Source organism: Grampus griseus (assembly GCF_964374135.1).
Source record: "Grampus griseus genome assembly, chromosome: 9".
Lineage (NCBI taxonomy): Eukaryota > Metazoa > Chordata > Mammalia > Artiodactyla > Delphinidae > Grampus > Grampus griseus.
The window spans coordinates 21286968-21313654 of NC_139003.1; the positions used below are offsets into that span (position 1 = coordinate 21286968).

The 26687-nt window shown below is 41.7% G+C and overlaps 1 protein-coding gene across 3 annotated transcripts in view; it reads right to left on the reverse strand.

The window, feature by feature from the left end:
• Positions 1-26687, reverse strand: part of MKLN1 (muskelin 1) — a gene marked incomplete at its 5' end in the record, with an annotated part of 355190 nt that overhangs the window by 208378 nt on the left and 120125 nt on the right. For all 3 annotated transcript variants that reach the window (XM_082661471.1, XM_082661472.1, XM_082661473.1), the window contains one exon: positions 10851-10979. The remainder of the gene's footprint in view (positions 1-10850; positions 10980-26687) is intronic.

A 26687-nucleotide genomic window follows, 5' to 3' on the forward strand; every position in this document is an offset into this window, starting at 1 on the left:
AAAACATAGGCTAAGACAGGGGTCCCTAACCCCACCCCTCCCACCCCGGGCCACACAGCAGGAGGTGAGCGGCAGGCAGGTGAGTGAGGGAAGCTTCATCTGCCGCCCCCCATCACTCTCATTATCGCCTGAACCACCATCACCACCACCCCCTTCCGTGGAAAAGCTGTCTTCCATGAAACCGGTCCCTGGTGCCAAAAAGGTTGGGGACCACTCGGCTAAGATATTCAGACCCAATTTCTCTCAATGGAACCACCACTGCCTACATTCCCTTGGCTCAGAGCCAAGCTTCCAAAAATGTATTCCAAAAGATAATAGCTGGTAATAATATTGTCAGTCTTATTAGTATGCCTGATAGAATTCATGTATTCCTCCAAAAAGGTGTCATTTATTTGGAAGAAAATAAAAAATAATTAAAAGGATCCTTGGTGGTAAAAAGATTCTAAACCAGTAGCTCAAAACTAGCCTCAATCCTAAATCCACTTATGCTCTGAGGTTCTCACAACTAGCTTTCCCTTCCTTTCTAGTCTTGCCCTGGATTGGGTCCCCATTATCCTCTCTTAGACTATTATAACACCTTCCTAATTTGTCTTTCTGTTTCCACATTTTCCTACTTCTGATCCAATCTGAATACCACTGCCATCAGTTAAATAGCCCTAAAAGCTGATTTTATCTTGCTTTTCCACGTTCAGAAACCTTCAGTAACTTCTCACTGCCCATAAAATAATGTCTAAAGTTCCTTCTAAAACAAATCTTCACTCAAGGCCCTCCACAAACTGTCGTGACCTACATTTCCAGCTTTAATACCAATGTTAGTGTTTCTCTGTTCGAATTATACCACCAGCTATTCTGGGCTGCTTGCTTTTCCCAAACATGTGTTTGGCTTTTCTGAGACCGCCATGCCTCTGCAATTGAACTGGACAACAGAAGTACTTGTGGGTTTTGATAAACCCTCTGGGAAGTATCAGAATGCTTGCCACACCCATAAGCACTTCCCAGGAATTTCTAATTGACAGGACACCAAATTATGTATCAACTTATTCTGCCATTCCAAACAAAACCATTTAGTCCAGGAGCAGGCACCTACCCTAGGGCAATAAACTTATGCTCATATGATGACTTGTCAAAGGAAGCTCTGCCTAACTGCCTGTACTTGATGGTGAGCAGCCAAACCAGTCAGGCCCTTTGGAGGGGTTGAATATGAAATACAAAAAGATAGTCAGGAGTTAGCAATGGGGAGAAAACTAAAAGATCCACAGAGGGAAGAAAGCTGACATCACATAGCAGAAACCATGAAGCAATAGAAGCTGTGAGATAGAGAAAAGAACAGAAAATACTTAGTAGGAAGGGCAACAGAAGCAGAGTCACAATAACAGCAGATAATTAGAGTACAAAGCAACAGATACTTACTGCCAAGAGCCCGCAAGATAACCCAGCTGCTACGGCTATATTGTGTGCTGAATCACCTTCCAGTCCCCACTGGTCATTACTTAAACTTAGAGGCAACCTGAGTCTATCTCTGTTCTGGAAATTAAATTTTTGCCTCTCAGTGTCTGTATCAGTCAAGATTGTGGCTGGAAACTGAAGGCACACTCAGCTGGGATTTTGAACATAATTTGATGAAGACACTATTTACAAGGATGTAGGCAGGGTTTCTGGAACTTAAAAGTATCGAGGCACCCAAGGACTAGCAAGAATGGAAGCCAGGGCTGAAGAGACAAAGCACGGAAATGGTGTTATGGGAGTCCCGAAGGAGCTCGAGCTGTGAAAGGGCATAGCTACTGCCAGAACCCGGCGCTAAAGCAGAAAACTAAGAAGAAATACCCCCAAACTTTTTTTTCTCCTGCCGTCTGATACTTGCTGATACCTCCCATTGGCCAAACCCAACAGTAAGCCAGAGGGCAGTGGGCCCAGGTGAGTCATCTGTGGATAACAGCCTCATGGGGCACAGAGCAGGGCAGAGGAGGATGGGAGGCTGTCGCGGACTACCTAGTGGCACCTCAAAAAAAAAAAAAAATGTCCACAGGCTACTGCCTGGAACCTGAGAAAATTATATTATACGGCAAAAGATGTGATTAAGTTCAGCATCTTGAGTGGAGGAGCGTATCCTAGTTTATGCGGGTGGGCCCTAAATGCAATCACATATATCCTAATAAAAGAGAAGCAGGGGAGTTCTGAGAGAGAAGAGGAGAAAGCAGTGTGTCCATAGAATCAGGATTGGAGTGAAGTGGCCACAAGCCAGGGAAGCCTGGAGCCATCAGAAGCTGGAAGAGACAAGGAACAGATTTCACCCCTAGCGCCTTCGGAGGGATCCTGGCCCTGCCAAAACCTTGATTTCAGACTTCTGGCCTCCAGAACTTTGAGAAAATAAAATTTTGTTGTTTTAAGCCACCCAGTTTCGTAATTTGTTACAGCAGTCACAGGAAACAAATACAGGAGCCAAATGGAGAATAACCAGCACAAAATCTATTCATCTCAAGTGCCATGTTGACCACAATGATATCCCTGATCACCTTGGCTGAAAATTCTTTTGCCTACCTTCTGTATTCCCTATGGTACTTCTTTTTGGACCACTCATATAGTTCAAATAAAATGATCCCAAGTTATAGTTACTTTTGCATACAAATATCTTTTCCTCCTAACCAGATTATAACATTCTTCTTTAGAACACGAAACTTGTCTTACACATCTTTGTATCCCATGAAAATCCTAGCACAGTACTTTGAACAGAGTGCACATTCTGTAATTGGTAAATGAGCAAGAAAGCCTCCATTTGTCCATCTGTAAATGGAAAATAACAATGTCCACTGACTTGCCTTTCAGAGATAATAATGGCAGTGTTCCCTGGAAACAATTTCTGTACCTGTAACAGAATGATATATCTGAAACACCCATTCCTGCTGGAGCAAATCCTTTAAAAAAAAAAAAAGTTTGGTTTTAGTGTGTCCTCTGTTCCATGTGGAGCTAAAAAGGCTTGGAGTTTCACCCCAAGGAGGAAAAGGCAGGGGATAATTAAGAAGATATAAAAGCTCAGTATTGGTGTTTTCTCAGGAACTTTGATTCCTCCAGTAAATATTTATCGAAGGACTATTATGTTTGGGGCTTCCCTGGTGACGCAGTGTTAAGGGACACGGGTTCAAGGCCCAGTCCGGGAAGATCCCACATGCCGCGGAGCAACAAAGCCTGTGCGCCACAATTACTGAGCCTGCGCTCTAGAGCCCGCGTGCCACAACTACTGAAGCCTGCGCACCTAGAGCCCGTGCTCCGCAACAAGAGAAAGCCCGTGTGCAACAGCGAAGACACAACGCGGCCAAAAAAAAAAAGGACTATTATGTTAAAGTACAGTCCATAAATGCTGGGGAGACACACACACACACACAAGCACATAGAATAAGACGTAATTCCAAGTTAGTAGTTGTCACACAACATGATTAATGCTTTTTATAAAAACTTGATGCTATGGGACCAGAAGGAAGGGAATGATTAACTCTATTGATAGAAGGTTTCACCAAAAAACATCACATTCAAGCTGGTCTTTTAGGACTTTATCAGGCAGAGCAAAGTCAAGAGCATTTGGGGACCAGGAGAAGTAACTTTGCTTGAGCTGTTGCCAGGCAAACCACACCCTCAGTTCAGCCCTATTGTATCCACAAAGACCTATTTTTATTCATTATCCTCATAGCTACTTTTTAAGAGAGGAAGAGAATGCCGAGTACTTCCCTATTTTGCACCTAGATATTTTTTGTAATAATTTAATTTATTTAATTTTTGGCTTCGTCGGGTCTTCGTTGTTGTGCGCCAGCTTTTCTCTCTAGTTGCCATGAGCGGGGGCTACTGTTGGTTGTGGTGCGCGGTGCGCAGGCTTCTCATTGCAGCGGCTTCTCTTGTTGCAGAGCACGGGCTCTAGGTGCGTGGGCTTCAGTAGTTGCAGCACTTGGGCTCAGTAGTTGTGGCTCATAGGCTCTAGAGTACAGGCTCAGTAGTTGTGGTGCACGGGCTTAGTTGTTCCACGGCATGTGGGATCTTCCCAGACCAGGTGGGTTCTTAACCACTGCCACCACCAGGGAAGTCCCACAGCTAGATATTTTATATGTCACTGACAGGAGATTATCAGGAGGGAAAGCAGAGGTTGACTTCTGACAGGCCCAATAATGATGAGTCCAAGTAGCCATCCAATAATGAGTTAATGAAAACTCTTACCTTTACCTGAGCTTCTCCCTCATTTCTGAAAATTGAGGCAGGCCATGCTGTGAGAGTGTGTGATACCAGGGCATGAATAGCTCTGAGGAAAGCAGGTGAGGAATGAGAGCACTCCCTGGTCTTACTGCCCCAAACCAGGAGGCACTTCTTTATGGCAAAGCCCCCTTGAATGGGGATTATGGCTGAAGCCCTCTGTCCTCCCCTAGGCTGACCTTCAGATGGCTCCTTGAGGAACAGCTCTGTCTGGGGCATGGCCCAACTTCTCTCCCAGCCCAGCCCTGCTGGGCCTCTGAGACCTCATCCTCACCCTGCAGCTTCCACTGGAAAATTAGGAAGCTGGGCAACCAGAAGTACACATCACTTGTCCTTGTTTCCTCAAGAAGCCCTTCACCTTCCAGACCTTGCCAGGAAGCTGGCGGCATTTTCATGAAGCAGTAATAACAAGAACAGAGCGTTCTAGCCTGCTGGAGCCTGCTGGCTGGTCACTCTTTCCACTGCCTTTTGTTTTCATGCAGCATTCCCTCACTTGCTTCTCAGATTCCTCAGGGCTTTGAAAAAGCCACAAGTGCTCCATACAGTGACACCACCCAGCGGGCTGGCAGACGTCGCTGACACGCACCCTGCCCTAAGCAATGGCACGCAGGCAAGTCCCAACTACTGGCACCCAGCCATGCACCTAGGAAGAGGCATGACAGCTCCCAGAAAGCCAGCATTGTCCCCCATCAGCCCAGCTGGCAAAGGTGGGACTTTAGATTAAGTACCAGCCAGTGGACTGGTCAATCACATACCCCTGTTTGATTCAAAACGCATCTGCAAGGTATGTTAGGCGGTTGGTACTTCTCTACCTATCTTCAAGGATCTAAATGCAGCCAACATAGATGTTACCAACAAAGTGCTAGGGCACTTTCACCATACCAACTCACATACCAATGTATTAGATTGTGTATACATACATACGAGCTGATGATCTCAATGATATGAATTCATTCATAACCCCCATTCATTTGTGTTTCAGTATCACCTGTGGCCTGTTTCAAACCACACTCCAGAGCTACCCTAACAGGATCTATGAAAATAGGACCCAGATATGTATATTTTTTTAAAAACTTGACAGTGTTGGTTAGAATATAGGATGAGAGAAATTCTCACATATCATTGATGGGAGTAAAAAGTAGTTCAGCTACTGCGGAGAGTAGAGAGCAATCTAGTAAAGTTGAGAATGTGCACATTCTATTCCCTAACAATTTCTGTTCTAGATATATTCCCCAGCAGAACTCTCAAACATGCGCCCAAGGAAGCATACACCAGAATATTAATTACATCATGATTTGAAATAGCAAAGAACTAGACATATCAGATATCCATCCATAGAATAGATTCTAGAATATTTATGCTATTGGTCTATTGCAGTACTATATAGTATACTACTACTATATTATAGAATGGACTAGCTCTACAAGTGTCACATGGATAAATCTTAAAAACATGATGTTGAAAAAAAAAGTTTCAGAAAAATACGTACACTATTTATATACATGTTCAAACATCCAAAACATATTGTCTAGTAAAAATATAAAAGCATATGTGGGAAGGATTTCCACCATCTTCAAGAGATTGGTTATCTCTGAGGAAAGATGGGATGGAAGGGCTTTTTTTTGTAACTAAAATGTTTTACCAACAGTCCCCTACATATGAACGAGTTCCGTTTCAAGAGCGTGTTTGTAAGTCCAATTTGTTTGTAAACCCAACAAAGTTAGCCTAGGTACTCAACTAATACAATCGGCTATATAGTACTGTACTGTCATAGGTTTATAATACTTTTCACACAAATAATGCATTAAAAAACCACAAAAAATATAGAAAACATTTTTAACCTTATAGTACAGTACCTTGAAAAGTACAGTAGTATAGTACAACAGCTGGCACACGGGCTGGCATCGAGTGAACAGGCAAGGAGACTTACTGACTGGAGGAGGGAGAGGAGGGGGGAGATGGCAGAGCTGAAGGATCGTCAGCAATAGGAGACGGAGGGCAAGCTGCAATTTCACTCACTCCTGATGTTGATGGCACAGGTTCTGGTTCCTTGCTGGATTCAATTCTTTCTACTCTCTTGAAAAGACAATCCAGTGATGTCTGGGTCGTAGCTCTTTTTTTCTCATCATAGATGACATGGTAGCACTGGATTGCATTCTGAACGGCTGCTTCAACCTTCTTGTCCCGTTCTACATTCCAGTCCTGTGCCTCAAAAATTAACATTGTCTCCTCAAATAAAGACCCTTGCCATTTCCTGCGCCATGAATCTCTTCAGTTCTTCAGTTACTTCTTCTTCCTCTTGTCTCTCTTCATCCTTTCTCTGGGCCTCCAATTTCTGACGCTTCTTAGCAGTACGAGCTACATCACTGCTGCTTTTACGCTTGCTCCCGGACATCCTGGGCTTGAAATAAAGATATTGTACTACTGTACACTATACAATACTGTACAGTAAAGTACACAGAAGCACAACCACTTGTAGAGGATGGACACACATGACAATGTACGCCAGACATGTGAACTAACTTACGTGATCGGACATGTGAATGCGTGATCGCGTCTTTGAAAGTTCGCAACTTGAAGTTTCGTATGTAGGGGACTTACTGTATTTATAGTTTAATTTAAGCAAATATGGCAAGTTGTTATAATTTATTAAATCTGGATAGTGCATATATGTTCCACTGGTAACTCAGAGGGTCATCCATAGCAGAAGGATCTCTTGAGATTTTTAGGGTTACTGAAATTAAAAGTTTGTTTATGGGAATGGCTCATTATCAGTGAGCCTTCAGATCCTTTCTACTCTGTTTTTTCCGGACCTCTCCAACTTTTAATTGTCTCTCTACTCCCTGAACTTTGCTAGAGCTCTAATTATTTGTAGTGTTCACTTGGTAATTCTGTACTTTCCTGTACGTTGCTGAAACAGGCTATTATTCACTCAGTAGTTTTATGTCTTATTTCTTGAATTAGGCTATAAGCTTCTTCAGAACAGGAACCATATCTTGTTCATTTTTGTATTTTCTATACTATCTAACACACAGAGTAAGCAGTAAAGCATCGTGATTAAGAAAATAAGATAAAACGAGTTCAGAAATGTGGCAGGATATAAGAGCAATATACAAAAATCAGTTGTATTTCTATACACTAGCAATGAAAATTCAGAAAATGAAATTCAAGACAATCCTATCCAGATCCTATCGCTCTTTCTATCTTTCTTTTTTGCATAAATTGACAAGCTGATGCTACATTTTATATGGAAATGTAACCCAGAATAACCAAAACACTTTTGAAGAGGAAGAACAAATTTGGAAGATGCTCATTTCCTGATTTCATAATCTACAATGAAACTACAATAATCAAGGTCTAAGGCATAAGGATACATGTTTAGACCACTGGAATAGAATTGAGTGTCCAGAAGTAAACCCTCATGTATATGGTCAGTTGATTTTTTGACAAGGGACCCAAGACAATTCAATAGGGAAAGAGTAGTTTTTTCAATAAGTGGTGCTGAGACAACTGGCTATCCACATGCAAAAGAATGAAGTTGGGCTACACCTTACACCATACAAATAAATTAACTCAAAATGGATCATAGACCTAAATTAAGAGCTAAACTACAAAACTCCTAGGAGAAAACATAGTAAATGTTTATGACCTTGGATATGGCAATGGTTTCTTAGATATGTTGCCAAAAGCAGATGTGACAAAAGAAAAACATAGATAAATTGAACTTTAAAAACTTTTGGGGCTTCCCTGGTGGCGCACTGGTTGAGAGTCCGCCTGCCGATGCAGGGAACACGGGTTCGTGCCCCAGTCAGGGAATATCCCACATGTCGCGGAGCGGCTGGGCCCTTGGGCCGTGGCCGCTGAGCCTGCGCGTCCGGAGCCTGTGCTCTGCAACGGGAGAGGCCACAACAGTGAGAGGCCCATGTACCACAAAAAAAAAAAAAAAAAAAAATTAAAAACTTTTGTGCTTCACAGGACACCATCAAGAAAGTAAGAAGACTACCCACAGAATTGGAGAAAATCTTTGCAAATTGTATATTGACAAGGAACTTATATCCAGAATATATAAAAAGATATTACGACTCAATAATAAAAAGACAGCACAGTTAAATCATGGGCAAGGAATTTGAATAAACATTCCTCAAAAAAAATTGTACAAATTGCCAATATGCACAAGAAGAGATACTCAACATCACTAGTCATTAGGGAAATGCAAGTCAAAGCCACGATGAGATACCTCTTCATACCCACAAGGATGGCTATAATAAAAACAGACAATAACAGGTGTTGGTAAGGATATAGAGAAATTGGAACGCTCATATATTGTTGGTGGGCATGTAAAATGACGCATGTAAAACTTTGGAAAATAGTTTGTTAGTTTCTCAAAATTCTAAACATGGAATTACCATAATACTCATCAATTCCACTCCTAGGCATCTACTCAAGAGAAATGAAAACATACCTCCACACAAAAGCTTATAGATGAACATTCATAGCAGTATTATTTACAGTGGTTAAAAGTGAGACAACCCATGTCCATAAGTTGATGAATGGATAAACAAAATGTGGTATATCCATACAATGGAATATTTTCAGCCATGAAAAAGAATGAAGTACTGATGTACGCTACAACATGGATGAACCTTGAAAACATTATGCTAAGTGAAAGAAGCTGTTCATGAAAGACTATATATTGTAGATAAGGTCTTTAAAGAGGTTAAGTTAAAATGAGGTCTTTAAGGTGGGCCCTAATTCAACATACCCAGCGAGACACCAGGATCAGCCATGCCCAGAGAAAAGAACATCTGAGGACACAGCAAGAAGGCAGCCACATGCATGCTAAGGAGAGAGGCCTCAGAGAAACCAGACCTGCTGACACCTTGATCTTGGACTTTTAGCCTCCAGCACTGTGAGAAAATAAATTTCTGTTGTTTAAACCACCCAGTCTGTGGTATTTTGTTATGGCAGCCATAGCAAAATAATACAGTGGTTCTTTTGAGTGTGTAACAATGATGTGTTGTATAAGAAAGGCCTATGCTTTGAATTATTATATTTTACAGGGTGGCATCTTCTGATCAATCATGTCATCAATTGCTAGAAATATGAGAACTCTCCAGAAGATCAAGTACCGTGTAGTAGTTACCATGCACAGGCCCCATAGAGCCCTGGCCTTGGAGAATGCCCTATTCACCAACCCAAAAGAAGGTAAACATTTAGAAGGTTCCTCCAGACCCACGGGATTTTCATAAATTGGTAGAGATTGATCCAGATGTGCTTAAAACCAGGGTAAATGTCATTTTAAATGATGTTAATTACTGAGAACTTTTAATAACATGGGGAAGTGATTATATTATAATATTAAGTTAAAAATTCTGCATGCAAATTTAACAAGTATAGATAAAATCACCTTATCTGTATAACGATATGCATAGAAGAAAGACTGAATAGAAATATAGCTAAAGTTAATATTAGTTTTTCTTTGTGATGAGATTTGGGGTTATTTTTGGTTTTTTCTTTATATCTCTCTGTATTTCTGAATTTTCCAAAGTGAGCACGTATTAGTTTTATAATCACAAGATATGGTTATATTTTAAAGATTAAAAATTGAGGTAGGGCTTCCCTGATGGCGCAGTGGTTGAGAGTCCGCCTGCCGATGCAGGGGTCACGGGTTTGTGCCCTGGTCCGGGAAGATCCCAAATGCCGCGGAGCGGCTGGGCCCGTGAGCCATGGCTGCTGAGCCTGTGCGTCCGGAGCCTGTGCTCCGCAACGGGAGAGGCCACAACAGTGAGAGGCCCATGTACCACAAAAAAAAAAAAAAAAAAAAAAAATTGAGGTAGAGGGTATATAACCCAATGCTAGGATTGAGAGTCATCTCCAGGAGATGTGGTTCTAGGACTCAGAGGTCAGATATGTTGGAACCCTGATGCCTACTTGTCCTCTTGGGATCTGGCCATAGTGTGTTGCCCTACCCCTAGAAATTCTGATTATGCTCCTGCAGTGCCTTCCTGTCTAGTTCAGGTCTCTGAACACTGATCCTCCCTCCCTTCAGACCTCTAACTCCTGACTCTGAACTTAGACTTTTCTTTCTGGATTTATGTGGCCACCCCTCTTTCTCTACTAATGACTCAACACAACCTCTCCCTCCCTCTCCCACACCTTTCTCCCAACCTTTTGTATTCTGAGGCTACCCACAGTACTGACAGCTGTGTCCTTCATGAGCAGGGTGGCTAAAAAGTAGCGGCACAAAATGAGAGGAGGGGGACAAGAGAAGGGAAATGCTGAGGGAGATGCTTCTGAGGTTTCCTTCTTTGTGGGCATTTGGCACTTCTGGCTTCTGTCTACTTCTCTTATTCCTCTGCCTTAGCGGAGGGGCTTAATCTGCTTTGAGAATTGAGAAGTACACAGGGCAGGCTCAGCTTAGCTCCTTCTTTCTTCCACTTAGGTATCACCTGCCCACAGTGAGGGTGTCACCTTGGTCTGCTCCTCTGGGAGCAGGGTCCCCTTCCTACTCCCACTCCTCCCAGCATGAGAAGTCCTGTCCTGGTCAAATGTTACTTGTGACTGGGTGAACAAGTCAACCTAATTCTGAAACTCATTTAGTATTTAGTATCTCTCACAATAAACAGACTTTATCAGCAAGCAACGTGGTATTTCGGTCTGCATCTGCTCACTCTTTTGTTTCATTTCACATCTTGACCAGAAACCAGGATAGGGATTGAGGAAAAGAATAGGAACTTCTCAGAGACCTGAAAAGGAAATAACACTTGTTAAGAGCCAACTCTGTGCCCAGCACCAAGACAGAAGCTTTATGTATGTTCATTCATTTAATCCCTACAACCACCTTCATAGTTTGCATTATTTTCCCATTTCACATAAAAGGAAACTGAGGCTCAGAGATGTTAAGAACTTGCCCAAAGTCTCACAGTTAGAGAGTGGCTGATGTCTCTTTGACTTCAAAGCCCAAGCACTTTCCACTGCATTAGACGTTGTCTTTGGGAGCCACCAAGGCACTCCTCAGGGACTGAGGCAGCAGTCTCATCTTTGTTAATACTTCATCCCAACCATCTGCGCTATCAACTGAGCAGCATGCAAGGGAGAAAACCAGGATACATCCAAAGGATGAGGAGTGAGGAGATTATAAAATGCTAGACAAAAAAACATCAAGAAATGTATTTTTCCCCAGATTTCTTGGGGACTTTTGGATAAATGACCTCCCCTGCCCCCCAACCTGTGCTCTGGCTTCCTCAGTTGTAAAATAATTCAATATTACCCAGTCCTCCTTAAGTCAGGCCACATGTCATGCTTTCCTGAGACTGGCCTCAGCACAGTTGTCCTTTTGCCCCCACTTGCTATTAAAAAGCAAATGTATGTCATATGGCTCTGGGTGGCACAAGGAGTAAAAATAATGATAATGAATAATGAATCAGCTTAACAATATATGAAAACCAGAGGTAATGAACTGATGAACAGAAAATGATATTAAAGTGCCAGCCGTAGGGGCTGACCTTTTAAAGAGACAAGCTGACGAAGATGTTTTGATGTGACCCCTGAAGGACAGTCAGCTGGCTGGCTAAACCAGAGTCACTGAGAGGGCCAACAACTCCCCAGATGCCTAGGGACCAGGAACATTTCCAGGAGCTCAAACCACTGCTACCTTCTTCTCCTCCTCCCCGCAAAAAGCTCAGAAAGTGCAAGGGCACCCTACAGGCCACTAAGCACATTCCCAATTGTCCTCTAGGGAAATCTGATGCTGAAAAATGGACCTTGTCCAAAATAGTGGTTCAAGCCAGATAAGGAATTACAGAGAAGACAACCTTCCATGGTAAATACCCTGCCTCCAAATCCCCAATGTCTTCATTAGGGAACTGAAAACACAGGCACACCAGCTGGTCTCAACTGCTTTGAAGCACTGTGGCACAGTGGAAAGAGCAATGCTGTAGGGCTGGCAATAAGAGACTAGCCTTCTAGTCCCCAGCTCTGCCCAATTTTAGCTGGGTGACCTTGGCAAAGGTACTTAACTTCTCTGGACCTCACTTTCCTCATTTGTTAAATGAGGTTTGACTAAACCATGACGTCTTCTGGTTCTGAAATCCTATCTTTCATCTTTGGATTCGCATCTTACATTTAAAGAAAATTAAAGCAGCTTCTTGGGTGTTGTGTTTCTCAGAGATCTTGCCTCTCACCTTTTAAATGTTCTTCATTGGCTTTCCTATCACAAGATTAAACCTGAATTCTTCAGCGTGACATTCAAGGTTCTTTGAGATCAACCCATGCCTATCTATTGTGCCACCCTCCTCTCACTCCCACCAATCATGTATTTTATACTCTGGCTATAATGGACTATTTGTACTCCCCCATAACACTTCTCCTGCAATTTCAAATACTTACTGAGTATGTACTCTGTGCTAGACCTTACATCAGTAAGCCTTTGCACATAATGTTCACTTTGCTTGAACTGCCTTATATTAATTAAGGTAGAGCTCACTCTTGTAACAAGCGAGTTATATAATATCAGTACATTAAAGCGCTAGAATGTTATTTCTTAGTCATATAACAGATCAGTCTGGCAAGCTGCCTTCCACCCAGGGTCCTTCTATTTTGCAGCTCTGCCATTCTCTAAGCTTTAGAGTCCTTTATTTCCAGAGCTAACAGCTGGGAAAGAGAAGGAAGAAAAGGCACACCTACTTCTTTTTTTTGGCTGCATTGGGTCTTTGTTGCTATGTGCAGGCTTTCTCTAGTTGCGGTGAGCGGGGTCTACTCTTCATTGCAGTGCACAGGCTTCTCATTGTGGTGGCTTCTCTTTTTGTGGAGCACGGGCTCTCAGTGCGTGAGCTTCAGTAGTTGTGGCTCGCGGGCTCTAGAGCGCAGGCTCAGTAGTTGTGGCGCACAGGCTTAGTTGCTTTGCAGCATGTGGGATCTTCCAGGACCAGGGCTCGAACCCATGCCCCCTGCATTGGCAGGCGGATTCTTAACCAGTGCACCACCAGGGAAGTCAAAGGCATACCTACTTCTTAACCTGGTCTAGAAATGATGTACATCACTTCTGCTCACATCCCATTAATGAGAACGGATCACCTAGTTCCACCTAGATGTATAGGGGATTGGAAATTGGTTGGGCCAATTCCCAGAAAAAGTTGATGCTATGGAAGGAGAGCATGAGTCTCTGATGGTCAACTAGCCATCTCATGCCCTTCCTTGATTTGTCTTCTTAGCAAAGTCTTATTCACCCTTAAACCTCAGTCCAATTGCTACCTCCTTTGTGAAGTCTTCTCTGACCTATGTAGGCAGATCTAGGTCCTCCTCTTCCTATGCCTCACTGCACTTTTCCCATTTCCCCATTATGACAATTAACATAATGTACTCTGTGGTTTGCATGTCAGTCTGGACGATGAGCCTTGAGGGCAAGGATATTGTCTTTTCATTTTTTTTTTTTTTTTTTTTTTTTTCGGTACGCGGGCCTCTCACTGCTGTGGCCTCTCCCGTTGCGGAGCACAGGCTCCGGACGCGCAGGCTCAGCGGCCCTGGCTCACGGGCCCAGCCGCTCCGCGGCATGTGGGATCTTCCCGGACCGGGGCACGAACCCGCGTCCCCTGCATCGGCAGGCGGACTCTCAACCACTGCGCCACCAGGGAAGCCCGTCTTTTCATTTTTGTATTTGGAAATCTTAGCATAGTACCTGGTAAATAGTAGTTTTACAATAATATTTAATGAATTGATGAATATTATCAGTGAATGAATGACTGTTACCCTAAGGAAAATAAGCGGGTTTTTACAGAGGAACAAAGACTTCAGTTTTAAAAAAAAACAAACAAAAATTATTGGTGATTCAAGATTATCCATAATGCTAAAAGGAAAATAAGCTTTCCACACAAATGTTACAATTATAATTAATATTTTGCATTATTATTTACTTAGAGTCTGTCTCTTGCATAAGCTCCGTGAGAGTAGGGACCTTATACATATTGTTCTTTGCTCTGACTCCAGCATCTAGCACACTATCTGGCACACAGTAGGTACTCAGTAATTATTTCAGAAAGAATGAATGGATAAATAAATGAATGAAGACTGCACCCTTAATCCCATGAGCCATATAATAAGTGCATGTCTTACATTGCAAGAGGAAAGTGTCGATGGGGTGGTGAAAACTTACACTACAACTAGAAAAGCAGAACAGAATCAGGACTTTACCATCATTACCTTGTACAATCTATGTCATCATCCTCTTTATATAAAAAGATAGGGCTTCCCTGGTGGCGCAGTGGTTGAGAGTCCACCTGCCGATGCAGGGGACACGGGTTCGTGTCACGGTCTGGGAAGATCCCACATGCCGCAGAGCGGCTGGGCCCGTGAGCCATGGCCGCTGAGCCTGCGTGTCTGGAGCCTGTGCTCCGCAACGGGAGAGGCCACAACAGTGAGAGGTCCACATACCGCGCAAAAAAAAAATAACTAAAGATGAACAGGTCTTCCCTGGTGGCGCAGTGGTTAAGAATCCGCCTGCCAATGCAGGGGACACGGGTTCGAGCCCTGGTCCGGGAAGATCCCACATGCTGCGGAGCAACTAAGCCCGTGTGCCACAACTACTGAGCCTGTGCTCTAGAGCCTGCAAGCCACAACTACAGAAGCCCGTACACCTAGAGCCTGTGCTCCGCAACAAGAGAAGCCACTGCAATGGGAAGCCTGCACAGCACAACGAAGAGTAGCCCCCGCTCACTGCAACTAGAGAAAGCCCGCATGCAGCAACGAAGACCCAACACAGCCAAAACTAAAAATAAAATAAAATAAAATAAATAAATGTATTTTTTTTAAAAAAAGATGAACAAACATTATTGGAGGAAACTAAAATCTCAACGGCAATAGTTGCCTGTGAGTAAATGAGGAGAAATGGATGTCTCCAAAATGGTTGCACTATGAAATAGCCTTTGTAAATTGGTTAATGAGAGAAGCAGGAAGCAAGAGTGCAGACAATTACAGAGTCGTGACAACTGAAAAATACACTGATTGAGAAGAGACAAAAACATGTTTTTTATAGTTTTTGAAGAGGTATGGAGACACTTTTTCAAATGTTTATAACACATTTATTCTCCTCATAGGTCCCATGTGACAAAGTTTGGATTAGACATTACAAATGGCTTCCAATGGACTACTTGCCAGACTTTGTCATGGGAACCATCTGACGAGCAGAACAAAGTGCAAGTGCATAAGCAACTTCCAATGAGAACCTCTGTATGGGCTTGGCCCAGGTATCTTGAAACCCTGGGAAGACCTAAATATAAACAAGTAAGTTTGCAGTGTGGACTGATTTGTGGTGGTACCAAGGTTGATGCTGATCTTGACAGGTGGACTTTTTCTAGGAACTGACCAAGATGTTAATGGTAGGTATAGGCATTAAGTGACCTAAAAATAGGACGGTACACTTATTTTGCAGACCTTTGATGATATACAAGCATGGAACCATTGGCCTGCCCTGAGGAGCTGTCTGTCTCCCCTTGTGGCAGAAACTGCTATGAGCTCAGCACACAGCTAGACTAAACTTCCTAGCCTCTCTTGAAGTTGGGCAGATCCATGTGCCAGAGTTCTGGCTAATAGGATGTGGATGGAAGTGATGGGTGCCAGTTCCAGGTCTGGTGCATGAAAAGCCTTCTGTGCAATACACGGCAGGCTCTTTCCCCACCCACTGGCTGAATGGAGAGGATTCTGAAAACCTAGAGGAAGCTAGAGCATGTCTTGGAAGAAGACCGTGAAATACTGCATAGGATTGACCTCTACATTCCATACCTCCCCACCCCTCCCAATCTATATCGTACTATGACAAGAGCGATATATTTTTATTGGGCCAAACCATTATATTGAAGTCATTTGTTATAACAATTAGCCTATCTTGACTAACACAACCCTATTTCCCAACTTTTTTCCTGGTCACAAGTAGGAAGAGAGACTAGGGTGAATTTCGGGAGTCTCAGTCCACAGCTACAGAGGATCAAGACAAAAGAAGGTATCAGAGACAAAGCTCAGCATCACGGAATATCACATTTAGTGGGATTCTGGAGTTAATTTTAAAACTTAGACATTCCCACAGAGCTGAAGCCATGCATGTGAGCCTCTGCTTATCTAACCAGTCCCTTCTGGACGTTTTCAAACTCTTGGGAGAACAGTGAATAACCATTTCCCGACCATAGTTAACATATGAACCCCCAATATAGTCTGTTTGATTTTATATGCTTAGGGTCTAGTCAGATAATACCACATTTAAAACCTGTTTTACTTTTGCTTTTTGCTAAACATAGTAATTAAGAAGAAGAAGAAAAAATCAATTAGTAACTGTGTTTGAAGGTGTATATGTATATATATATATATATATTTTTTTTTTTTTGTGGTACGTGGGTCTCTCACTGTTGTGGCCTCTCCCATTGCGGAGCACAGGCTCCGGACGTGCAGGCTCAGCGGCCATGGCTCACGGGCCCAGCCGCTCTGTGGCACGTGGGATCTTCCCAGACCGGGGCACGAACCCGTGTCCCCTGCATCGGCAGGCGGACTCTCAACCACTGCGCCACCAGGGAAGCCCGAAGGTATATTTCTTATGTGATTATGCAAGGTTTGGTTGAGCCCAATACTAATGGACAATTATGGGGGAGCCAACCAAGCACTGGGGCAAAAAATGAGGTCTTTTCGTGCTTGCCTGAAGATGTTATTGGGAAACTTTTGTTTACTTATCAGACTTTGGAAATTAAATCCTTCTTCAAGTAGCCTCGGGTCTTAAGGACAATAAGTAAAGATGTGCTGACTGAAAACATTTTAAAAAACAACTTGTTATAGCTTTTAAAATAACAAGGGATAAATTCAGCTTAAACCAGGGTATTCCAAAGTCATTTGGCCTGCTCAACAGAAACACCAAGCTTAAAAGCTGGATTCTATAGTTCATCTTTGTGCAGATGCTGTACCAAGTGAAACTTAGCAGGGGCCTGGGACAAGAGTCCTAGAAAATGCTAGATAGCTTCTACCTGTAAACCGAATCCCATTATAGGAAAGAGGCAATTGATCTCCCTATCCTGGGAGTGCAGAGAGAGAGGGATGAACTGGGAGAGAGTTAGGGCCCAGGGGGATGAAGAAGTAAGAGATTTAGGAGAAAGTCTCATTTTTTGTAAGAGTCCCTTAGGGCTGAGATGAAAGAATCAGTCTTGGGATAGTACTTTTCTTTTCAAGAAATATATTCTACTGCCCTGTTTTCAAGGGGTGCAAACTAAGCTATGATGATCCTCATCTCTTCCTGAAACTTCATCTTTTATCCATCTTCCCAAGGTGCTCCATTCCTTTGTCTTCCCACCTAAAACCCCTGGCTACAGTGAGATAGCCATGAGCAGACCTGGTACTTCTTGAAGCTCATCACCAGAGCTATGTCAAAATCACGTAGGAATCCAGCAGACAAACAGGTGGGCTTAAGGAAATGTTGCTAAGGTATGGTTAGGCAACTGAGTATCCCCCTCAAGACAGGATCTGTTGATTAACACAAAGGATGTGCGACCTCCTTGTATATTCCCTAATCAGAGCCCTCAGGACTTGGCAGGAGTTCTTAAGGGATCTGTGTGGCCATGTAGAATTATGTTATATGAGTGCTTCCCAGCCTCTTCTGTCAGTGGTCTCATTTTTTCCCCCAAAGCTATATGCTTTGAAAGATTTTTAACTACTAAATAAATCACATTTATAAAGAAAATATATTAACTTTTTATTAGGTACCAGGAATTGCATTAATGAGTGCTTTACATAGATCATCTAAAATCCTCAAAGAGTCTGAAAAATAGAAATGAATAGCCCCATTTTACAGATGAGTAAACTGAGGTTCAGAGATGTTAAATAAATAGCTCAAGTCTTATTGCTAGAAACTCAAATTTTTTTTGGCCATACTGCACGGCTTGTGGGATCTCAGTTCCCTGACCAGGGACTGAACCTGGGCCATGACAATGAAAGCCTGGAATCCTAACCACTAGGCCACCAGGGAACTCCCTAGAGACTAAACTCTGATTGGTCTTACCTCCATACCCACATTCTTTCCAACAGACTTTCTCTACCCTATAGACAACACACACAACCAACCAGAACTTCTTACTGTGAAGATACAGTCTTTACAATGAGTTAGTGTGGCATAATCTCCCCCATCTTCCAACCCCCTGCTCCCCACAAGAATAAAGAAGCTTTGCATTACTCAATCTGTTCAGGCTTTATTGTGAATAAATACACAATGTCCTTAGACTTCCCCGGTGGTCCAGTGGTTAAGAATCCACCTTCCAATGCAGGGGATGTGGGTTTGATCCCTGGTGGGGGAACTAAGATCCCACATGCTGTGGGGCAACTAAGCCCACAGGCCACAATTACTGAGCCCTCACACTCTGGAGCCCGTGGGCCACAACTAAAGAGCCCACATGCCACAATGAAGACCCAGCGTAGCCAAATATAAATAAATTTTTTAAAAAAGTATATATATATACATATATATATGTATATATATGTATATATATATGTCTTCTAGGCTTTTTTGAAGTATTGGACATGGTTCAAGTAATTTCATTACTATCCTTATAGAGCTCTGAGATCCCAGAAAACCAGAATGGAAACTGGAGCTGGCAGTTCAAAACAAATGGAAATTGGACAGAGGGAGTGCAGAACACAGATCCAGGCACAGACCTCCTCTTCTGGGATTCTCCCACCCCTTTGATTCTATTGAGTATTCAGTGACATACCACTGGCTGGTGTGAAGCAGGGAATCCTTCGGGAACACAAAATTTGGTGGGAACGGGGGAGTCATTAAAGTATGCCAATCTAGAATGAGTGGCAAAAGAAGGGAAGAAAAAAGAAGAATGAGTGAAGAGGGAGAGGGACATGGAGAGAGGCAGAAGGAGGAGGAGGAAGGAAGAGAAAAGAAGTAAAGAAGGGAGGATATGTATAAAGAGGAGGGGAAAAAAGAAGAGAAAGGGAAAAGAATGGATGACCGTTTACATTGTCTTTTCTTGTAGCTAGTGGTGACGTCTTCACCACCAAATATAGTAACCCCCAATGGAGGTAATAGGCAAGGGTTGCTAGGTCCACCAGCAGTGCTATTGTGGAAGAACTATTTCCTCAAAGGGACCTTTACCACCTCCCCTACCCAACTGGTAACTTGGAAGCCAGAATCTTTGAAAATTACAGTATAAATGGAGAAAAAGGATATTACTAATTCCAGTAGTAAAATGAAAACTGTTAGTCCAGTATCCTAAGGTTAAGTTCTGTCCTGCTATGCAGAAAATTCACAACAACTCCCTTGTCTTTGTGATAGCTTAAAAACAAAATAACAAAAACAAACATGAAAAACAAACAAGCAATAATAACAAAAAAAAACCCCTCTGGGTATCCAGAAATACAAGGCAACCTTGAGCAAAGTTTAACTGACTTGGGTACTTAATTGCTGTAAAATGAGAGTGTCTATTTGGAGATTTAAAAAATAACTCATTTTCCTTAGAAACCCAAATTCTTATTTTTAATAATGAAATCCTGTAACCTAGTTGCTTATATTTTCAATGGATTATTTAGTTTACTGTAGCTAAAAGATAAGAGTTAAACATCAACCAAAGAGAATAGATGCATACTTTTTCCTCACTCTAGAATTTAAACAGTACTCAAGAAACATCTAAAGATCCATCTATTCTGCATCCAAAGAAAATGCTCTTCCTTAATTTTTTACTCTAGAGTTTAAAGTGGGTTTTTTTTTTTGGCGGGGGACGGGGGAGAATAGAAGGTGAAGGGAGAGTTATTTTAAAATGCCATAAAAAAAAAAAATGCCATAAAAGAGTCTTCCGTATTTGAACTCCCAAAATGTTCTGACTGTCTTTAAGAAGTGTTAGCAAAAAGATCTGTCTATTCATAGGTAAATTCTGGCTAATGACTAGTTGCAGAGTACCTTCTTCTGGGCCCAGTCTCTGCTAGACTTCATATTCCAGAACGTTCTGCCCTGATTGACCTCCCTCAGAGATAAACATGAACTCCTGCATCTACTCCCTAAAGAGGACAAAGCCTCAGTCTTAATCCTCTTATCCTTTACACAGGATAAATGCTGTCTCCTAGGTGCCAGGCAACAACTCAGAGCCCCTTTATCTGAACATTCAAAGTAGGGATAATCATTTTAAAACAGTGCAAGTAGTCAAGTTCCCATTTAAAAAAACCCATTTTTAAATAGGCTGTCATCACCTTCACCCAGTGATCAGTATTACTCACTTCATTAGTAGTGAGACAACCAGACATTACGTAGGACCTAATACGAGGCAGTAGGAAGTATACGGCATTACCCTATGAAGAATTCTTACCAAAATGTTTAACCTGATTCCTATCAAGCCTTGATCTAACTTTGAGCTTACAAGAAATACAGAGGACAGAAGAACAAGTTTAACAACACCATGAGAAAACAGACAAATCCCGCAGGTGGGACATTCTGCAGAACAATTAGCCCAGAATCGTCAAAAAGTCAATGTCAACGGGGGGTGGGGGGGTTGGGAGGTGGTGGGATGAACTGGGAGATTGGGATTGACATATATACACTAATATGTACAAAATAGATAACTAATAAGAACCTGCTGTATAAAAAATAAATAAAATTCAAAAATCCAAAAAAAAAAAGATTACTTAGAGATAATGGAGATAAATCCAAAATACAGTCAGCTAAAAGAGTTGAAAATGGATGCCTCTGCAAAAGTGGAAATGGGGGAACAGGTAGTGCACTGCCTTCTGGTTTCATAGAAAACCTTATAATACTTGTTATTTCTTTAAACCATGCATATGTATAACTTTTGTTTTTAAAAGAATATAAGTTTCCTGATGGCAGGGACCATGAGAGTCTTGTTCTATTAAAATCCCCTGTGCTCCACCTGAAGTAGGTGTTCAAAAAGTATTTGTTATTCAAGTAACTGAAGTCACTGTTCTTGAAGCTCTAAATGGCTCCTTGTAAGGCATAGCATTGAGATCACAATGCTCGTGATGCCTCCAGGGACTGCAGGCAGGGTCTGGCCCCTGCAAACTCCTCTCCCTGACTCTTCCTCTAGTCCCTCTTTCAGGTGCTCACATGCACATTGTTCCTTCCTGCCTCAGGAAATTTGCACATGCTGTTCCTTCTACCTAAAAAAGCTCTTCACCACCATCACCTCGTTCTCTCCATAAATCGGTTAGACTTCAGCTCAGATGTCACTTCCTCCAGGGGATCCTCCCTGTCTCCTGTCTCCCTCTCTTCACCAGCCTGATGGGGCCATGGTAGGCCTATCCCAGGATCCCCAAGGACCTTGTAGGTTATGTTAAGGCATTTACTCTTCTATCTAGAAGAGAATAGGGAGCCACCAAAGTGTTGCCAGCCAGGAAAGATAAGATCAAATATGCTGGTAGGTCTGGGGCTCAGAGAATTGTGAACAGCAGCAGGCAGCTTACCTGGGACACAGATGACTTTTGCTCAACAAACAGTGGCCTCATCCTACCTCCCCAGGGTACCTCCAGTAATTCCCTATGGTAGTATTTTCCAGAATGGGGCACGACTATCACCGGGGGCTCTAGGGATAATTTTAGTGGCATATAACCAAATATTTTTCAAAGATTAACATATTTATTTCAATGGGGATTCAAAAATAAAACTTGCATTCTAACCGCCGCCCCCCAAAAAAGAAGTCAATGTCATGAAAATAAAATGCATGTGGGTATGGTGTGAGGAGACAGGTCTAGATTAGGAGCCTTAAGAAACATAACAACCAAATAAAATATGTTTGAATTAACCATCTTTAAAAGTCATTTGGGAGGAGGGGGAAATGGAGAGTTATTCTTAAAGGGTATAGAGTTTGTTCGGCATAACGAAAAGGTTCTGGAAATCGTGGTGGTGATTACACAATATTGTGAATAGACAATGCCACTGAACTGGACACTTAAAATGGAAAATTTTACAATATGCATATTTTACCACATGTTTTTTAAAAGGAGATTATGGGAACAAGTAGGGAATATTTGAATGTGGGTGGATATTACATGCTATTGAGAAATTGTAGGAATCATGTGAAGTGTGAGAATGGAATTGTATTTACCTGATAAAGATGTGTTTATTATTTAGAGATAAATGTTGAAATATTTAGGGGGGAAACATATATGTTTCTGTAACTTGCTTTAAATTACTTCAGCAAAAAAAAGAAGAAGAAAAAGGAAAAATGGAGAATATATGGAAAAATTTTAGCAATTTGATCTAGATGGTAGATATTGGATGTTCATTATACTGATTATTCTGATTCTTTCTATGTATTAGAATTTTGCAAAGGAGAAGGGAATCATGAACAAATCACCTTTCTATAAGACACCATAAACGATGACTGGAGATCTGAATTGGAAATGTAAGTTACTCTAAGGTGATGCTCTCTGGTAGGCCAGACTTTCCAGGGTAAGGAGGTGGGTGGCACAGGAAGAGTGTTGGTGGTCAGAGTCACATAACCCTAATAGAGGTGTTACATATGAAAAGCAGCTGAAGAGAAAGTTCAAAAGGATGAAGAAAAAGTTTCAACCCAAAATGGGAGGGCAGGAAGTCTGCACAGAGAATCATTGCTCTCAGCTGTAACTGGCTTTCCTGTTACCCCTGTGTCCTTCCTTGGGGTTTGGGCTGCTTAATTGCACTGAAAGGTCAAACTGTTGCAGTTATGGGAGCTAAACAGAGAGGAAAAGGATTGTTTTCACCAAAGACACTGCAGGTCATTTTCCTTCTACAAAACTATGCACCATAAAGCAAGTCACTAGGTTGTATCTCTTCTATACAGTTTTGAAGTTCATCTCCATCCTCATTTTTCTTCGTGAACAGAACTTTAGTGTACCCTGACTAGAAATGCATTCAGAAGAGAAGGGAAGAAGACTTTGAAAAAAGAACCACGCAAGGCACTAATACAGTAAATGCATGGCTTCCCCTGCCTAAAATACCTGATAACATCTGCAAAGCACTTCATTTATACCAACAATTGTAACCTTGCCATAAAACACAAATTGCTTTAATAACTCTGCAATTTCCTTATGGGTTAAAATCTTACTCAGCTTCTTCCAATGGGTCTTTGATTTTCATGGAACTGTGAAACATTCTTACTCACTAAGGCATTCTGCTCAGGTTTGGTTTGACCCTGTCTTCTCCACTACCTACATATCTATAGGTATCTCTGTCAGGAATCTTCCTCTGACTACAAGCTTCAAGGACAGGAACATCAACCTTCTCTCTATCCTCTCCTTCCTATTCTGCAAGAGGAGACAGTACTCTAATTGCAGGCAGAGATCCACATTTACGGTGAGTAGGGTCACTGGGCCTTTCGCATCCCCCTTCTTCTCCCCCATCCCTTTCCTTCCCTCTCTTTCCTCCTTCGTGGTGGCCTCAGTGTTAGGAGGGCAATTCTCCCTCACACCATGAAGTTCAGCTATTTGGTTAGCCTACATTCTCTCAAATGCTCTCGACTGCTCTCTTATTACACACCCAGTGGAGGGTGATAAAATTGCAAGACGCAGGTTTGGGCTTAGGGCAAGGAAAAATGCCCCCTAAATCTTCTATCTTGGCTATGAGATCTAGGCCAGTTTAACAGAGAGCACTGCATTAGCATTTTAGGTGCAACCCGATTAACAAAATGTTACATTATTATTGACTCAACTGTCAGGGCTAACAGTGGTACCTGGGCTAAGCCTGGGTTTAGGCATTCTTTTATCCCTTGTCCTAATAATGCCTTTATCTATCTATCTATCGATCCATCCATTTATCCATCTATCTATCATCCATCTTTCTATATATGTCTAACAGCTTTATTGAGATATACATCACATACTATACAATTCACCCATTTAAAGTATACAGCTCAAAATTTTTTAGTATTTTTAGAGTTGTGCAAACATAACCACAATCAATTTTAGAATATTTTGTCACCCCCAAAAAGAAACCTTGTACCCATTAGCAGTCACTCCCCATTTCCTCCTAACCTCCTCTATCAAACCTCAGCAATTAGGCAATTGCTACTCTATTTTCTGTCTCTATAGATTTGCTTTTCTGGACATTTCATATAAATGGAATCAGGCCTTTTTCACATAGCATAATGTTTTCAAGGTTTATATCCATGTTGCAGTACTTCATTCCTTTTCATCGCCAAATAACATCTATTTTATGGATATACCATATTTTATTTAACCAGTCATTAGCTGATAGACATTTGGGTTGTTTTCTCTCTTTCTCTCTCTCTCTCTCTTTTTTTTTTTTTTTTTTTTGAGACTGGAACAGCACAATCTTTATTCAATGGCCAAAGAATGGAGAAGCAGGAACGTAGTTTGCAAATCAACTTCTCCAGACTGTTTCTAATTTTAGACTATTATGACTACTGCTGCTATGACCATTCATGTGCAGTTTTTGTGTGGACATATATTTTCATTTCTTTTGGTTGTATATGTAGGAGAGGGGTTGCTGGGTTATATAGTAACTCTATGTTATAGTCTTTTGAGGAGCTGCCAGACAGATTTCCAAAGTGGTGTATCATTTTACATTCCTATGAGGAATGTATGAAGATTCCAATTTCTCCACATCTTCACCAACCCTTAATACTAAACAAAGCCCCTATTTTGACATTTTTAAATGTACAATTCGGTGGCATTAAGTATTTACATAATTTTGTGTAACCGTTACCACTATCTCTTTCTAAAACTTTACCATCATCCAAAACAAAAACTCTATAACCATTAAGCAATGATTCCCTATTGGGCCCCAAATGTTTTTAACAACTTTATTGTGCTGTGAAAACTCTGCCTACCAGTCAGGACAATAGTTTGGCTGCTGCAAGTAAGAAAACTAGCTCTATCTTGGTTTGGTCAGTCGCTTTCAATTTAGATCTGGGGTTTTTTGGCCAAAGAGTTCTCGCCCTGTGGGTGAGCTTGTTAAACCTAATATCTGGAGGGAGACCAATTTTAACCACCTTAATGACTGATGGGACTTACTAATCTTGATCTCCAAGGTATTCAAATGGCTTGTGGCAGGCTTATTAAGAAGTCAGTAAAAAGTAAGTCAGGGCCACAGGCCCTTGTAAAGATCTTATTGGAGGCAAACTTTGTTCCAAAGATAGCTGGAAGATGAATTGTCTAGGAACAACTTCATTTTAAGTGACCAAAAATAATAGTGCCTGGGGAGGATGAGACATGATTCTGGCTTGGAACAGTAGACTAGGACCAAAAGATCAGAGCCGGAAATTCCAAGTTTCCTACTGCCTTTTCTTTCACAAATTAAAACATTTAGTGAGGGTAGGGATAAACTTTGTGATTTCCTTTCTTCATCCAACAAGTTCAAGGTGTTTAGAACATGATGCTTATTAGACGAGACTCAATCTGCAGTTCACAAATCCAAAGTAGCAATAACTCTCAAAGCCCAGGCAGATACTTCCCAGATGCATGATGTCAGTCACAGCAAACAGCAGGATGGAAAAAGAATAGGGAAGATTTAGTGAAAATCACTCCACCATAAATACAATCTAAACTACATGCCCTATTTGGGGACCAGCGGTGAGACAAATACTTGAACACAATATGCTATTCCAGGGAACTGGGGCCCAGAAGAGGCTGACTGGCTTACGCTGAAATCCAAGAAGAGAGCTAAGATTTAGTACCCTTGTTTCCTGATACCTGGTTTAGTGGTTTATTTTTATCAGTATCTGCTGGTATTCTGTGCTTGGAGTGCATAAGGGAGATGGTTCTCAGAGATTCTCTATGAAGTTTTCATCTGGTCAGGGGTGATCTATCAGTACCTTTACCTCAAATTCACTTCCAATTTAGTCTTCATATCATACTTGTTCAGAACCCAAATTCTGAACAGTTCAGAAGAATGAGGGGATCAGTATCCAGACCTGCTACAATATATTATCTAAAATGTCCAGTTTTCAACAAAAAAATTATGAGACATTCAAAGAAACAGGAAAGTATGATGTGACCCATACACAGGAGGAGAAAAGCCATCAACAGAAACTCCCTGTGAGAGGGCCCAGATATCCAACTTAGCAGACAAAGACTTCAAAGCAGCTATCATAAATATATTGAAAGAACTGAAGAAAACCATGCTTAAAGAATCAAAAGAAGGAAGGGTAACAATCTCTCATAAGATAATCAATAAAGAGATGGAAATTATTATTGTTTTTAAAAGAACCTAATGGATATCCTGAACTTGAAAACTGTGATAATAGAAAAAAAATTCACTAGAGAGGCTCAGCAGTATATTTGAACTGGTAGAAGAAAGAAGCAGCAAACTTGAAGATAGAAAGATAGATGATAGATAGATATTATTTGATCTCAAAAACAGAGAGAAAAGAGGATGAAGAAATATGAACAGAACTTCAGAGGAATGTGAGAATCATTAAGCACATCAACACATGCACAATGGGAGTACCAGAAGGAGAAAGAGAAAGAGAGGAGCAGAAAAA